Here is a 14,466-nt window from a genome sequence, read left to right on the forward strand (position 1 = left end):
CTGTGTTGCCCAAGGCTCTGTCCAACTTGGCCTTGAACACTGCCAAGCATGGAGCATTTACCACTTCTTTGGGCAACCTGTTCCAGTGCCTCAGCACCCTCACAGTAAAGAACTTCCTTATATCTAACCTGAACTTCCCCTGTTTCAGTTTAAACCCATTCCCCTTTGTCCTATCGCTACGGTCCCTGATGAAAAGTCCCTCTCCTGCATCCTTGTAGGCCCCCTTCAGATAAAGTGTCCAAAACCTCACCAAGGGACACCGAAAGTTAAGGCAAATCCATAGAAGGCTGGAAGTTGATGTGCATAAGGTTAAAAAGTTTCCTCATGAATGATCTGTATCAACAGTAAAATGGCTTTAACTCACTGTAGCTTAATTAAGCCTGGTATGTCCCAAGGTTAATTAAGCTATAGCAAACCAAAGCCACTTTAATGTACATTCTCTCAGTCAAGATGTGTTTAATATCTCTTAATTTATGTATAACTTTGTACTTCCCATTGGTCTGCCTTAACTTCTCTAGGTGTTTCTTTCTGACACAGCCTGAAAATTCCAGTTTCTATCATTGTCATCAGGGTTAAAAATGCCCTCCATAAGATATGTCTACCATTGCAGGACCACATCAGAAACCATCCATCATCAACAGAATTCTGCATCAGCTAGTTTAGGGAATATGCAATAAGCACATATACTTCCTTAACCTATTTCTTCTGCTTATGCCCAGTAAGTCCATTCACATCCTTTTAGCACGGTTGGAGAGGGAGTGTTAGCATAGAAGCATCAGCCCAACCAGATCCAGAGCAGAAAAACTTCTACACACATAACCGAACCCATCAGCCTTCATGCTGAAGGCTGAGAAGCACATGGCGACCGTCACTTGCATTCACATTTGGTTCACTGCCCAGGAAAGCCAACTGCCATCCTAAACTGGCCCACATACCATAGCTTCAGCAGGGAGATCCGAGTTTCAGGAAAAAAGTCAGATTCACCAGACTTGCGTTTTTGAAAAGCTATTTAACTGTAAAGTTTTCTAGATTCTTGATACCAAATGCTGCTACAATCGGTAACATTATGTAACAGATTTAGAAAATGCACACAAAATAAGCCCTCCAACCCTCATTATTTACTATTCAACATATCTATTAATCATTTAAATATAAGATTAGCAATAAATAGCTTTGCCCAAGTGATACATTGCCATGAGAGAAGCTCTGACCCTTGAAGTTACGCAGAAAGCCACTCGTACCACAATCCTGCACCATCAGTAAGAGTATTTCCTAGAATTAGCAGGCGAGTATTCTGCTCACGCAGCACCTCCAAGCCTCAGCAACGTGTGCGCTAATGAAGCACGACTGCTGGAGGAAATCAGCTGTCTTAGGACTGGCTCTTCCCAGCACAACACAGGAACTCTGATCCTATTTACATACAGCAATGCCTGGTGGTAAGAGTAATCGGCAAGAGGAAAACACACCGGGACCTCCTTTACTTCTAGTGTGTGTAGAAGCTGTTTTTCTATCTTGTCTTGTCTGCCTTTATTTAGCTCACAAAGAGCAGATTTTTCCTTTCTATTATTAGCTCCAATACTCCAGAGCAGTGATCCTGGTTACTGCTCATGTTATGTGCAATTCCATGTTACCAAAAAAGCCAGAGATTGCGATGCCTGGGACAGAATTATTCTATCAGCAGTTATCAACACTGGGAGGACAAGGCTCTGAAAAAACCACAGAGAAAGATGACGATTCAGCCTCAATAATGCACAGAGGAACCCAGACTGAGAGCATTTACAAGCATAAGCAAGAGCTTGCTTCGGGTGCCAAGGCAGCAGGCTATCCTAGCACCTGCAGGAATCCGAGCTCATTCCCCACTCCAAGGCTTGCCCTCACCAGCTCAGTGCCGAAAATTTTTAGGAAAACCTAACTTGTTTTGTGTCACTTTTAAACAACCCCTCAGGAACATCTAGTGATGGGCAAAGAGGGAACCTGGTTAATAGATGAGGCAACAACCATGGCTAAAATAGAGACTCAGGACCTAAAAAAACACCTCCTGACATAAGGAACCTCTGCTCTGCCTGGGGTTGGAAGATGGGAATGCCACAACTATGGTGTCGCAGAGTAATGCAAATTAATATCTGGAATTTTAGGTACTATTTCAACCATAGTGACAGATTACAAAATTGAAAGGTGCATTTACAGCCTATGTAGCTCGTCAGAGTATTGCCCCAATCAGCTCCAAATGCTATTTACATGTCCCTACAGCCAATAGTAGCAGTTTAGCACAGGAGCTCTTTAGCTAGCCAAAGAGTACATTTCCATTACAATACTAAACCTACACAAAAAGCTGCTAAAGATGTTACTAGATAAATTAAAGGATTTTAAGTACATCCTTCCTGAGTCTCTGGCAGCGTGCGTGTGTTTAGAACACCCACAGTTGCATTGCAGCAATCCTGGAATAACTCTACTAAGGTAATAAATCAAGCCCAAAAGTGGGAACGTTTCCATCAATTAAGTTTGCGGAAAACCAGTCTGAAGTGGGCTTAACTCAGCCCACATATTATTATGTTACCAGCTTAACACACAACTCTGCTCCTTCCTGAGAGCATTAAAGTGAAGACTTTCCAAACACTTTCTCTGAGCTATTCCTCTGTGCTCTAAATCTAATACCAGGTCTTCTACTAAAAAAAGAGATGGCAAGTTTACAATTCTTATTGCATGAAAATTCACCACTGGGGTTTGAGTGACATCGGTTTTGATAGAAAATGTAGAGAAAAATAAATCAGCTGAAGGCTTTCCTTCTTTGTCTGGCCACTCTTTGTCCTAATAATAACAGCTGCCTGCCAAAGAATTAATTGCCCTTGACATTTGTTCATCACAAAGCTTCTTAGGTAGCTGTTACAGGACTTTGCCATGTAAGCAGGGAAGTGACCAGATGCAGATAGATGACTTCCTCTTCCTGATTAGCACAACTCAAAATTTACTTCTCTTGGATCCTGAGAGGACTGTAGTTGAATTACTTCTCCCCTTCAAGGAACAGCAGACTGCACTGGAGGTTTTAACTTCTTTCAAAATAGATTAGATGTTGAAGTCAAACCATTACCCGGACACTTCATTACTGTTACACCAAGACAAATGAAGAATCAAGTCTAGGATCTTTGTTCTTATCACAAAAGTGAACATTCAGGTGAGCACCTACAGCATCCCGCAAACCAGCAAGGACCCACACTTGAATGATCAGACTTTGCCATTCTTGTAGTCCTCACGTCTTTTACACAAAGCAAGTAGCAGCAGACAGGATTCATAGGGACATTGGAGGTGCATTGCATCCCACTGCTGGAATAACTAAGGATAACCTGCTGGCTGAAAATAAATTCTGCTGCTGCATTCTAGATGCTCAAAATTTATTAGTCATTAAGTTATGACAAATTGAAACTGGGAGAGCACGATCTTGTTAAGCACAGAGCGGAGAGCTAGAATGCCTTCATCTATTCATAGCCATGCCACTAATTCAGCAGTCAACTTTGGACGAGTCACTTCATCACTCAGACCATCAATTCCTCATCTACAAACAAGGGATGATAATATCACTTCAGCAGTGAGAGGAGAAGGAGGAAGGCCATAGAAGGCTTAATTCAATGTTTGTAAAAAAAGTCTTAAGATTTCTAGATGAGAGCACAACTGAAGGGAAAAATATCAAGATGATAGTGGAAGATATTTTCAATCTATACAAGATTTATGGAGCTTTCACACTTCTCTCTTGATTTGTATTCTCTGTTCTCATACACTGGCAGAAGTGCTAAGTGGAATACCCAGGCAAACAACAACTGTAGACAGGCACGTATAGTCTGATGCAGGCAGTGGACTCAATGGTCATAAACAACTGCATGACATCATAAACACATTTTTAGAAAAGTTGATGCATCTCAAAAAAAGAAAACCATGAAACCATGAAAGACAAACATCAAGTTCTTAAAACTCAGTAATACTGGTGTTCCTGGCGCACTAGCACTATTGATGGGAAAATGATGCTACAGGCACATTGCTGCCCTGACCAAGATATGCAATCAAGTGCCACCACTGCTGAAAATACTTAACACTGCCGATATCAGAACATTACTGGTCTGATGTAACTGGTAAGGCTTCACTAACACAAACAAAGCAGGGAAAATGGACCAAAACATATTGGTGCCTTTCAAAGGACAAAGAGGTCAGTAAATCACAAAACCCACAGTGTTCCTATTACCTCAGGAATCCCCTGACACTACAGAACAGCAACTGTTTTGGTTAGAATGAAACATGATTTAAATAGAAATGCTATTCAATCTGCTGAAACACAAAACAAATCCACAGGCAAACAGTACAAAGCATCATATATGGTTTCACACACCAATCCAAGATTCGAAGACCAAGAACACAACCTGAAAAGAACCAATTACAGCACATTCCCTTAAGGCCTATAATTCACTGTGTTAATGAAAGACTTTGTAGGGATGACAAGCTAACTGCACCCTTTCCAAAAGACATTACACTTGGGATGCAGTAAATGCTCCTGTTTTAATGTGGCCTGTTGCAAGTTCTTGTTAGAAAGCAAGTTTTGCAAGATTCAATTTAAGAAAAAACTCATTTGTCCCCAGCCTGTATTTACAAAACACCCTAAAGTCTCATGAGAATTCTTCCAGATGGAGCTTCTGATGCAGCCTGGAAGCTCTTTGAAGAAGCCTTTTAAGACTTTATTATTGAAAGTTCTCATGCTGTGAACTGCAGCAGTAATGATCAGAGAAATTCTTTGGGAAGATCCTTTGGCTGTTTCTCCAGCCCTCCCTTCAGCCACCTCCTGTTTCAGTGGCCATCCAGAAAGCCAGGGCACCAGCTGAGGCGCTTCCGCTTGTCTCCTCATTCTGTAAGCCAGACAGGACCCAGAGAGGAATATTCTGTTAAGCAGTCTTTAAACCCCAAAATGATTATGGATGAATCTTCTAGTTATGCCAAGTGAATGCTATTTCCAGCTCCTGTCTCTGCAGGTTCTCCTCTGCTCACTCAGAAAGCACTGCTTCCCCTGCGAGCTCACCGCTCTGTCTGACCTGAGCTGATCTGCAGCTCTGCACAGCTGGTGAAAGTTTTGATGCTTATTTAAAGTCTGGTCACGGCGGACAAACGGAGTATGGGGATTTTTCCTAACACATGGTGAAACCCTGCACTAGATTTTAGCTGCTGCAGTGAGTTACTAAAAAAAGCCCCAGTGCGCACACACACAAAAAAGAAACAAACAGAATAAAAACAATGCACCTTATAGAAGATTGCATAACCAAAGCTCCTTGAGAAGTCATTTGAGCTGGCAGTGTTGAGACAGAAAAGATGCTTGATAAATCTGTTTGAAGGAGCTGAAAATGTGCTACACAAGGAAGCTGCTATCTATAGGCTTCACAGAGACAGCTGCCTGGTCACATTCAAAATTATTCTGTCCTTGAGGTGACAGTTGTAAGCAACAGAAATACAATACACAACCATCACAAAAATACACTCTTAAGTGTTTAACATGCCCTTATTCTATACAGACACTGCAGTGGTACCTGTTTTTTACCAAATATTTAACTTTTGCATTGTGCCCACTGCCATATTCTAGAGAGTATGATCAAGTTTATACAGGTATTTTGCTGCAGCTAAGTCCATCTTAACTAGACATTAAAAAAAATAAATAAATACAGAGGTGCACTGCTCATCAGACAACATCCTGAACAGCTGGATTCAGGTGTTTCAACATACCAATCTTTCAGTATTTATCCCTGTGTTTATTGTGTAATAACTGTATCTTATTTCTCAAAGCATTTACAGTGGCTGAAGTCTCAGAGATGTGCTAACGACTCCACAGATAAATGTAGTGAATGAGAATAAAACAACTTTGGTAGAAACAATAATTCCCCTTTGCAAATTCTTATTAGGCCTGAAATTTTTGCTGATGGTGAATAATACAAGTTCTCAACTTAGCTGCAATCATTGAAAGTCTATGTCATAAAATAGAATAAAACCTTATATGAAGCTCATACTTGACATCTATGACTAACATAAAATACTTTATAGTCTCAATTTTAAATTAACCACCTTAAAAAAACCCCAACACACAAAAAGAACTACAATTTAAAAATGCCCTTAGAAATAACCTGTTAACTATTAACTGTAAACCGCTGCAAGTCAAAGACATTGGGTCTTTGTTCACAAATTAAGATTTAACCTGAGATTAAAAAAATATTCAAATTCTTTCCTCATTTTTTAATGACACAGAGTCAACAAAATGCTCTCTTCAGCAAAAGATACGTGAAATAGGTATGAATGGAAACCTCTAGGAAATCACGTTTGGTGATGAAATGGGAAACATTTGCAAAACCACAGAACTCAATTAGGAGTGTGTTGGCACTGATCCCATACAAGCGCTTGGGTGCTGCACTCATCTGTCAGGGGTTTTTGAAAGGATATTATACACAAGAAAATAAAGGAAGTGCTGCGCTGCCTGGCATATCAAACTAGCTAAAAAAAAACAGGGCAGAGAGCAAAATTAAAATACTGGCACAATGCTGAAAAACATAAAGACAAAAAAATTGCTCATGCAGAAGCGTGATTGCAAGAGCGTGGTTCATATATTCTCTGACTACCTGGGAGACCTGGCTGCAAAGGGATATCCTACCTCGTTTCTCCAGTCAGCACCACAGGCGAGTGCAGCTCAGATTCCCAGCCTGTGAGGTCCAGAGGCAGCTGGCACTGGATTTGGCAGTGGGTGCCAAACCTAACACCAGGCGCCCTTCCAGCTATGTTCACACACACACTCAATCTCTCTCTCACCCATGTGTTTCAGAACATGTCTAACACAGACTTTCTAGCACACTACTGCAAGCATCTTTCTTGCTAGAAGCTAAATAAAGGCCAAGTAAGAGACACCACACCACGAGCAGCAGGAACAGCACGCCCAGGCCCCCTGCAGATGTGCACACTCTGTCCCTCAACTCCCTTCTCCAGCAAGGCCAGTTTTGCCTGGAGTCCACCACGTCACTATCTGTTTTACAGGACAAACTGCTCACGCAGTGGTATGGGATGAGGTTCAACAAGGCAAAGTGCTGGGTACTGCATCTGGGCCACAACAACCCCATGCAACGCTATGGGCTTGGGGAAGAGTGGCTAGAAAGCTGCTTGGCAGAAAAGGTCCTGGGGGGTGCTGACTGACAGAGCTAAACATGCTGCTGCAGCGGGTCCAGAGAAGGTCAACAAAGCTGGTGAAGGGCCTGGAGCACAAGTGTGATGAGGAACGGCTGAGGGACCTGAGCGGGGGGTTTAGTTTGGAGAAGAGAAGGCTCAGGGGGGACCTTATTGCTCTCTACAACTACCTGCCAGGAGGATGGAGTGAGGTGGGGGTCAGTCTCTTCTCCCAAATATGTATTACCTTTGAAACCTAATTCTACGATTTCTCTAACTCATTGTCACAATATGGCAATTCTGAGGTTACTTATATTTGAGTATCTGTCGAGCTGATGTTACCTGCATTAAAGGCTGCTTTTAGAATGACAGAAGTCATCTACTAAAACACTAGCAATCCTTAAAACCCCAAGATGAATCTTCCAGGAGCTGAAAGCCAACTTACTGCAAGAATTCCAACTGAATTCCCAGAAGTGACTGTTTGATAGTTTTCTTCATTACATCAAAGAACTGAAGATAAAAGTTTGCTATTGAAAATCATATTCCAGGACTAGAGTCCTCACAGCCATATCATATCCATCTGTTATTAAAAGAAAGGTAAACCTAGACTTTGAAAGAATGAAAAGAGAAATAATTTTATTACAGGAAGGGACCTGAATCCATGAACCTCAGTTACAATACTGAGATGTCAAGGATGTATTCATACAGCAGTCTCCCCCTATCTAAATCAGAACCTTTTCTGAGCAACATGATTCTGAGGGATTGGATAGCCTTTTTTATACCATTTTATTTACTGCTATAAAATGCATTTTACAAAAGCATAAAAATATTAAAATTTTTTAAAAATACCAGCAGGCCACTTGATGGGCATCTATCATAAAGCTTAGATCTTTAGGATTCAGCTATGTAAATGCAAAAACAGTTTAAAAAATCATCTGTATTTACTCTATCATTAATTAATAAAAATAAAGATAATATATTGGAATACATGTGACTTTCAGGAATTTATACTGAGATAAAAGATCCTTCTGGGATTTGTTGTTTGTTATGGATTAGCTTGCACATTTACACAGTGCATTCTCCGTTCCAACAGAAATGCTTAGCATTTGAGTGACACACATACCTTGTAACCAGAGTCTTTAACTGCCATTCCAAAAATCAGTCACTGCCTACTTAGCATCTCCAAATGCAGAACAGTACGGAAAGATGCACCCTTACCTAAAGAAGCACATTTCTTAACTGGAAAACCTATGGCAACAAGAGTTATCTCACAGTGAGTTTCTCTGCTAAACTGAGGCCTGTTTAAAAGCTCTACAGGACATAAAAAATGTCATTGATTTTTCTCTTGTTGGCTCTCAGTCAATTTGAAAGTCAGCATAATTCAATATCTTTCTACTAGTTCCATTAGCAAAGAAAGGCATCCATGCTTCAATCTATGCTGCCTTATTGGAAAAGGTAATTTAATTTTACACCTGAAATTGTGCCAACATCAGCATAAAAGCGTACACAGTATACCTAAGATTTGATTTATAAATTCTGTATATTGTCAAGCCAGAATGAGATGCTGGCTGATATCAGTAAGCGTGTTCAAATTTGCACTGAAGATACTTAACTCACATTCTTTTTATTTCAGGTATTTTATGTTCTAGTTGGAGTTGTTGATGATTTCTCTCTTTACTACAAAATACTAATGACACACCATCTAGAAAAGTTTATGTTGCAGAAAACTTTGTTAAAGCAGGCATACTTTGCCCCCAAAAGTGCAGGCATATAATTTACTTACTATTGATTCATCTCCTATCTTTTATCTCTGTTAAAAATAAACTTCCATTGCTACTTCCCTCAACCTGAAGAGATAAAACCATACAAATCCAATGTGTCCAGAAAAAAATAAGAAACACCCAATGCAGAGCATGTATTTTATTTCAGATCAGACTAACATGCCAAAGTCCTCTGATTACTAGTCAAAAAGAAAAATGGTATGTGCGGTTATAGTTAATGACTTAATTTCAAACAAATGACACCAAATGCTGCACAGCAGTGCACACCGTTCTCTTCATTTATATTCATCTCCACTGCAGATCATCAAGGCAAAAAAAATGCAAAATGACTTCTTTAAAAAAAGCTGAAGACAATGAATCTACAGTGCCCATTCAAATGAACGGCTTTCAGTACCACCACACAGAACTGGTCCCCAAATAATTGTGCTTGCATTATATTATTTGTCTTCTTGTAAATGAGGAAAAATAAAAGCTGCAGGCCAGGATTTTCAAATGACATTTGATCACTTAACTTCTTTCAAGCCATTGAACAAATATCAAATATAAGGCAAAACACACCCCAGAAGATTTATGACCACTGAGTCAGCAGAGAATGTTCTCTCCCTCCCTTCTCACCCTGGTGAAATGCAGTTCATCATACAAATGGTTTAGGTGTTTATGCCAGATGTAAGATTAGATAATTAGTCATCCAAGTCCTGGATGTCAACTTTTTTGTGCTAAAAAATTTATTCCAAATGCACCATTTATGATCAGTTGACTTGCAAAAGCATTCTGGTGTTACACAGCAATACATCTTATGGTGTATAGCCAAATATCTGCCACTCCGTAGTAACATATTCTGCTTCTGCTGCAGCAGTATCCTGCCTGATCTTAGCCCTTCCAGTGACTTAATTTTTTGTCTGCAAAATAGGGATAATGATACTGACCTCTGAAAAGCAATTTCAACTCTAAGGATGAACAGCACCAAGAAGGCCCAGATATTATTAACCAACCCTATACCAGGAATGGAACAAGAGAAGAGCAATTTACTTGCATTCATCACCAGAAAACACTGCTGCTCTTCTGTCTACTTTCTCTTGAGCATGACATGTTCAATCACTTAATTTGAGATATCAAATTTGATTTGAGAAATCAAATTTAATTTGAGAAATCAAATTAAAAGCAAACATTAAAAGACTATACAGTACTTTTAAACATAAGGATATAAGGACAAGTATATTCAAACACCATACAGTGGGGAAAACTAAAGATTTTATTAAACCTCAATTTCAACATTAATGCACACAGAACAAGATACCAGAGGCATAAATGGGGCTTTAGGATCAGGGTGTATGCTCTTTTAAAGAAATAAACCTTTACTTACTCCAGAAAGTTCCCAACCTAACTCCCACTGTCATTTGCCCTTTACAGAACTGCAAAGAATATTGGCGGGCTTAGGGTTTTTGGTTTTTCTTTAAAGGATAATCAAAATGTTTTAGCTATTCTGTTTCACATTAAAGTCCCTAATGCATTCTGTTCTACTGAGCCACATAGTTATTTCAGTCATTCTTAATAAATAACAGTTGCCAGTAGTAGTTAAGCCAACAGATCTGAATTATTTATAGTGTTGAGGAACAGAACAGCAGATAAAATGCATTAGGGCTTTCAGTTGTTCTTGCATGAACAACACAATGGCAGCCTTCAGATGTTTTTTCCATAGGCTGTAAAATATTCTGCTGCCAATCTTGGTTTAAAAGATTTCCTAAAGAGGCAACAGGCAAACCTACTGCTATCCATCTTCAATAATCCTATTCATGAGGAGCAGGTAGGAGAGAGTTTCCCAAATACAGCACATTATTGGGGGAAAAAAAAAAGGAAAAGAAAAAAAGAAAAAAAGGCACAGCCTGTGATTTGATTGTACAAGTCACATTAAAACTGCTATTCAGTACTATTAACCAGAACTTATTTATTGAGATGTTATTTAGCATGGCTTTATACCTGCCAGCTAATGAGCTAAAAGCACCTCACAGTGTCAAACTCTGTTTCCTTTTCCTTTGCCTATAATCCCTCCTCCCTTCAGCTGCAAAAATGCACAAGTACTATCTTCATTTTACAATGGGAAATCCAACTTCACATTCAGGGGTGGAACATGGAAATCCCAAGTCCTGTCTCTCCTCCATTCCTCTTTCTTAAGAGGCCACATCACAAAATATTAAACACACAAAAAACAACGGGGACAGAAATTATCCTGACAGTACTTGATAAATTATGTTAAAGGCAGTAGTCACGTTTATGCTTTTTGTGGCTTAAAAGATGCATTCAAGTATCTGTCTTGATTGACTGATGGGATAACATGACTCTGCTGAACTGTGTCTGGGTAGAAATCTGGGGGGAAGCTTTTGCTTTCCCACCTTGTACTGACCAAACAGGGGACCACACCAGTGTGAAATTCACTAATCTTCCAAGGAGAAACATGATCCCACAAATGACAAGGAGAGATTTACACTCAAATGCTGCAAAGAGAACTGGGGGAGTAGTTGTAGCAACACAAGCTTAAGGCAAATGAGTTTTCCTTTTTTAGTTCACCTTCCGCTTTCTATATGGATGTGTTTACAGCAGGAAATGCTGCAAATTGTAGCATCTCTAAGGAGTAAAAAGAAGAAAAAATGAAAACCTGGAGAGGTAAAAAAAACAACCAAACCAACCTCCTCCTACAAAATACTAAAGAAATAGGTTGGGGCAACCACTTCAGGGTATGTCGTGTTATTAAGGCACCTGAAACTGGCTTCATCACGTTAAATTGCAGGAATGAGCCATAGTATCCAAACCATTAAGCAGGCTCAAGTGACATGGATCTCTGTGCTTCCCCACTCCCCCGTCCTTGGCTTAGCTTCCCCATTCTCCCAGTTCCGAGGCTTATTTAAAACTGGCACTCTGATTTTCCTGAGACAGTTGTATTCAAGATGCCTTATGTCACAGTAGTGACCATACACAAGATATGAAGAATATGGCTTTTGCTTTGGGTAAAGCAGGTCCTGAGCCTGCAGAACATACAGCTTGCCTGCAGTATGCGTCTATATATAGCTCTTTGCGCACAAAGGCTATATGAATTGATTCTGAACAAGCTGAGGATTTCAAACAAGTCTGCAGTGCTGTAGGCTCTCTTCCATCCTGAGAGAGACAGTGAATTATTTAGAACTTGGAAAACATGCCCTAAAATTATTTCCAGCAGCATTCTAAAAGAGAAATTATAATTAAAAAAAACAGTATGTGTACGTATTCAAATCACTGTTATAAGGTCAACCGCAAAAAACAGCTGTCACCTTTTATAGCTATAACATTACAAAGTAAATCTTGAAAGATTATAGACATTGTTTTTCTGCCACGGGCTTCTCAATACACCACAGACTCTACCTGTCAGTTCACCAGAATTTAGGGCTTTGTTTATTCAAAAGGATCAGTCTTTACTTAAAATTTTATTTGTCCCATTCTATCTTGTATGAGCGATGTTGGATTAACACATTCAATTCACCTACCTCAGAGGCAATAACACTGCTCCCAATCTATTGCAGCTCATGTAAGAGTAACCCAACAGTTCTTCTTTCTCTCCCCCCACCATCCCCCAGACAACTGCCATCTTTTCCTGTAAGTTTATTATTAAATCTGTAATCTCTTCAGAAGACATGAGCTCTAAATATAAGAAAGAAGCTGTTAGGTAATACCTCGAGAAAGCAGGTAGCGCACAATAGCCTATAGACATGAGCCTGAGAAAAATAAAAAGTAGAAAGAGGGTGAAAATCTGCATTATTAATGTGCCTGGACCTAGGTCCATCCTGTGTATAGTTAAATATACACAATCATGTAACGTATGTGTAAATCTTAGGGTTTTATTTCTATGGAAGATAAACAAATGCGAACAAGCAACATTATCTGGAAGTCAATTCAGGATCTGGCAAAAACTTACTGAGATCAAAAGAAGTCTTGCACAAACACAACAGAACTTGTTAAAGCTCCATGTACCAGGATTGTAAATAATACAATAGTGAGAACTGACTCACCCTTGGTGATGAGTGGGCTTAAACCTTCTTCAAATGGAGCAGTGTCACAGTTATAACCAGCAGTTAAGAGAGTTACTTAGGAGTCAAATTATAAATTACAATGGTAATACGTATTCAGGGAGCAATACGCAGAGAGAGAGAATATGAAATCAAAACATTAATAAAAATAAGGAACCTTTGGAGGCAAATTATTATCTTCTATATCTCCAGTGGTTTATACATTCCCAAAGGATTTCAAATCTAAAAATAAACTATTACTTCTACCAGCACTGACATACAAGCTACTTTGGATGAAAAACAGCAAATTACTAACCATGGATAGAAACTTTACACAACTGTTTTCAAGGAACAGCAAAAAAATGCTAGAAAGAACACCAGGAATACAGAAATTGAAGTTATCCAAGCTAAAATGTAACCAGGATAATGTGGAGATCATCTTGATTTTCTATACCTATGATGGTATTTTCAATAAAAATGAGATTGGTTAGAATCATCTGGGTTCAAACTTAAACAGGGAAGAGGTAGGTTAGATACTAGGAAGAAGGTCTTCCCTGTGAGGGTGGTGAGGCGCTGGCACAGGTTGCCCAGAGAAGCTGTGGCTGCCCCATCCCTGGCAGTGTTCAAGGCCAGGTTGGACAAGACCCTGAACAACCTGGTCTAGCGGAAGGTGTCCCTGCCCATGGCAGGGGCCTTGGAACTAGAGGTCCTTTCCAACCCAAACCATTCAATGATCTGTCTGCCTTGATATCTCATCCCCCAATCTACATCATCCTTCTCTCATCATTCTTTAGCATCATATTGAGACACTGACTTGAAGGAGAATACTCAACATCTGTAGCTGAAATACATTTATATATACACATAGGTATGTGTGCTTAAATATGAACAATCCCCACAGACTTCTTGGGAAAAGGAAGAGGGAAGAGGCAGAAGATCAAAGGTCACACAAAAGCATGTAGCTAACCCAGAAAACACATCATTAAAACACTGTGACAATATTTTGAAAATATAAAGTTCTATCAATTCTGCCCCGAAAACACCAAACAAGCACCAGCTCTACCAATGATAATGGCCCTGAAAAACTAAAGAAACAAAGAGGCCTCTGAATGGCACAGTTGTGGACTAAGGGTAGCAGTAAACTATAATAGCAATTCCATAATCACAAAAGAACAAATTCAGAAGGAGGCAATCAAGTGAAGATTAAATACAAATACATTTTCTTAGTTGGAACAGAAAATTCTGCCAAGGAGTTTAGACAGACCATGAGAGAGCCATGAGAGTAGAAGAATTTTTAACTGTCAAAGCACCAGATGTAAAAAAAAAAAAATAAAAAAATTAAAAAATCTGTATTCTAAATCCACACTGAAAAATAGCAATGAATTATCTTTGCTGAATTTAGCTGTAAAAGACTGCTAATAGCATGCAGTTGGATCTATCAGAAGTACATTCAGGCAGCACAAAGGCTGCCTCAAGGGCAG

Source organism: Nestor notabilis, unplaced genomic scaffold, assembly GCF_000696875.1.
Source record: "Nestor notabilis isolate BGI_N333 unplaced genomic scaffold, ASM69687v1 scaffold10425, whole genome shotgun sequence".
In the NCBI taxonomy this organism is placed as follows: domain Eukaryota; kingdom Metazoa; phylum Chordata; class Aves; order Psittaciformes; family Psittacidae; genus Nestor; species Nestor notabilis.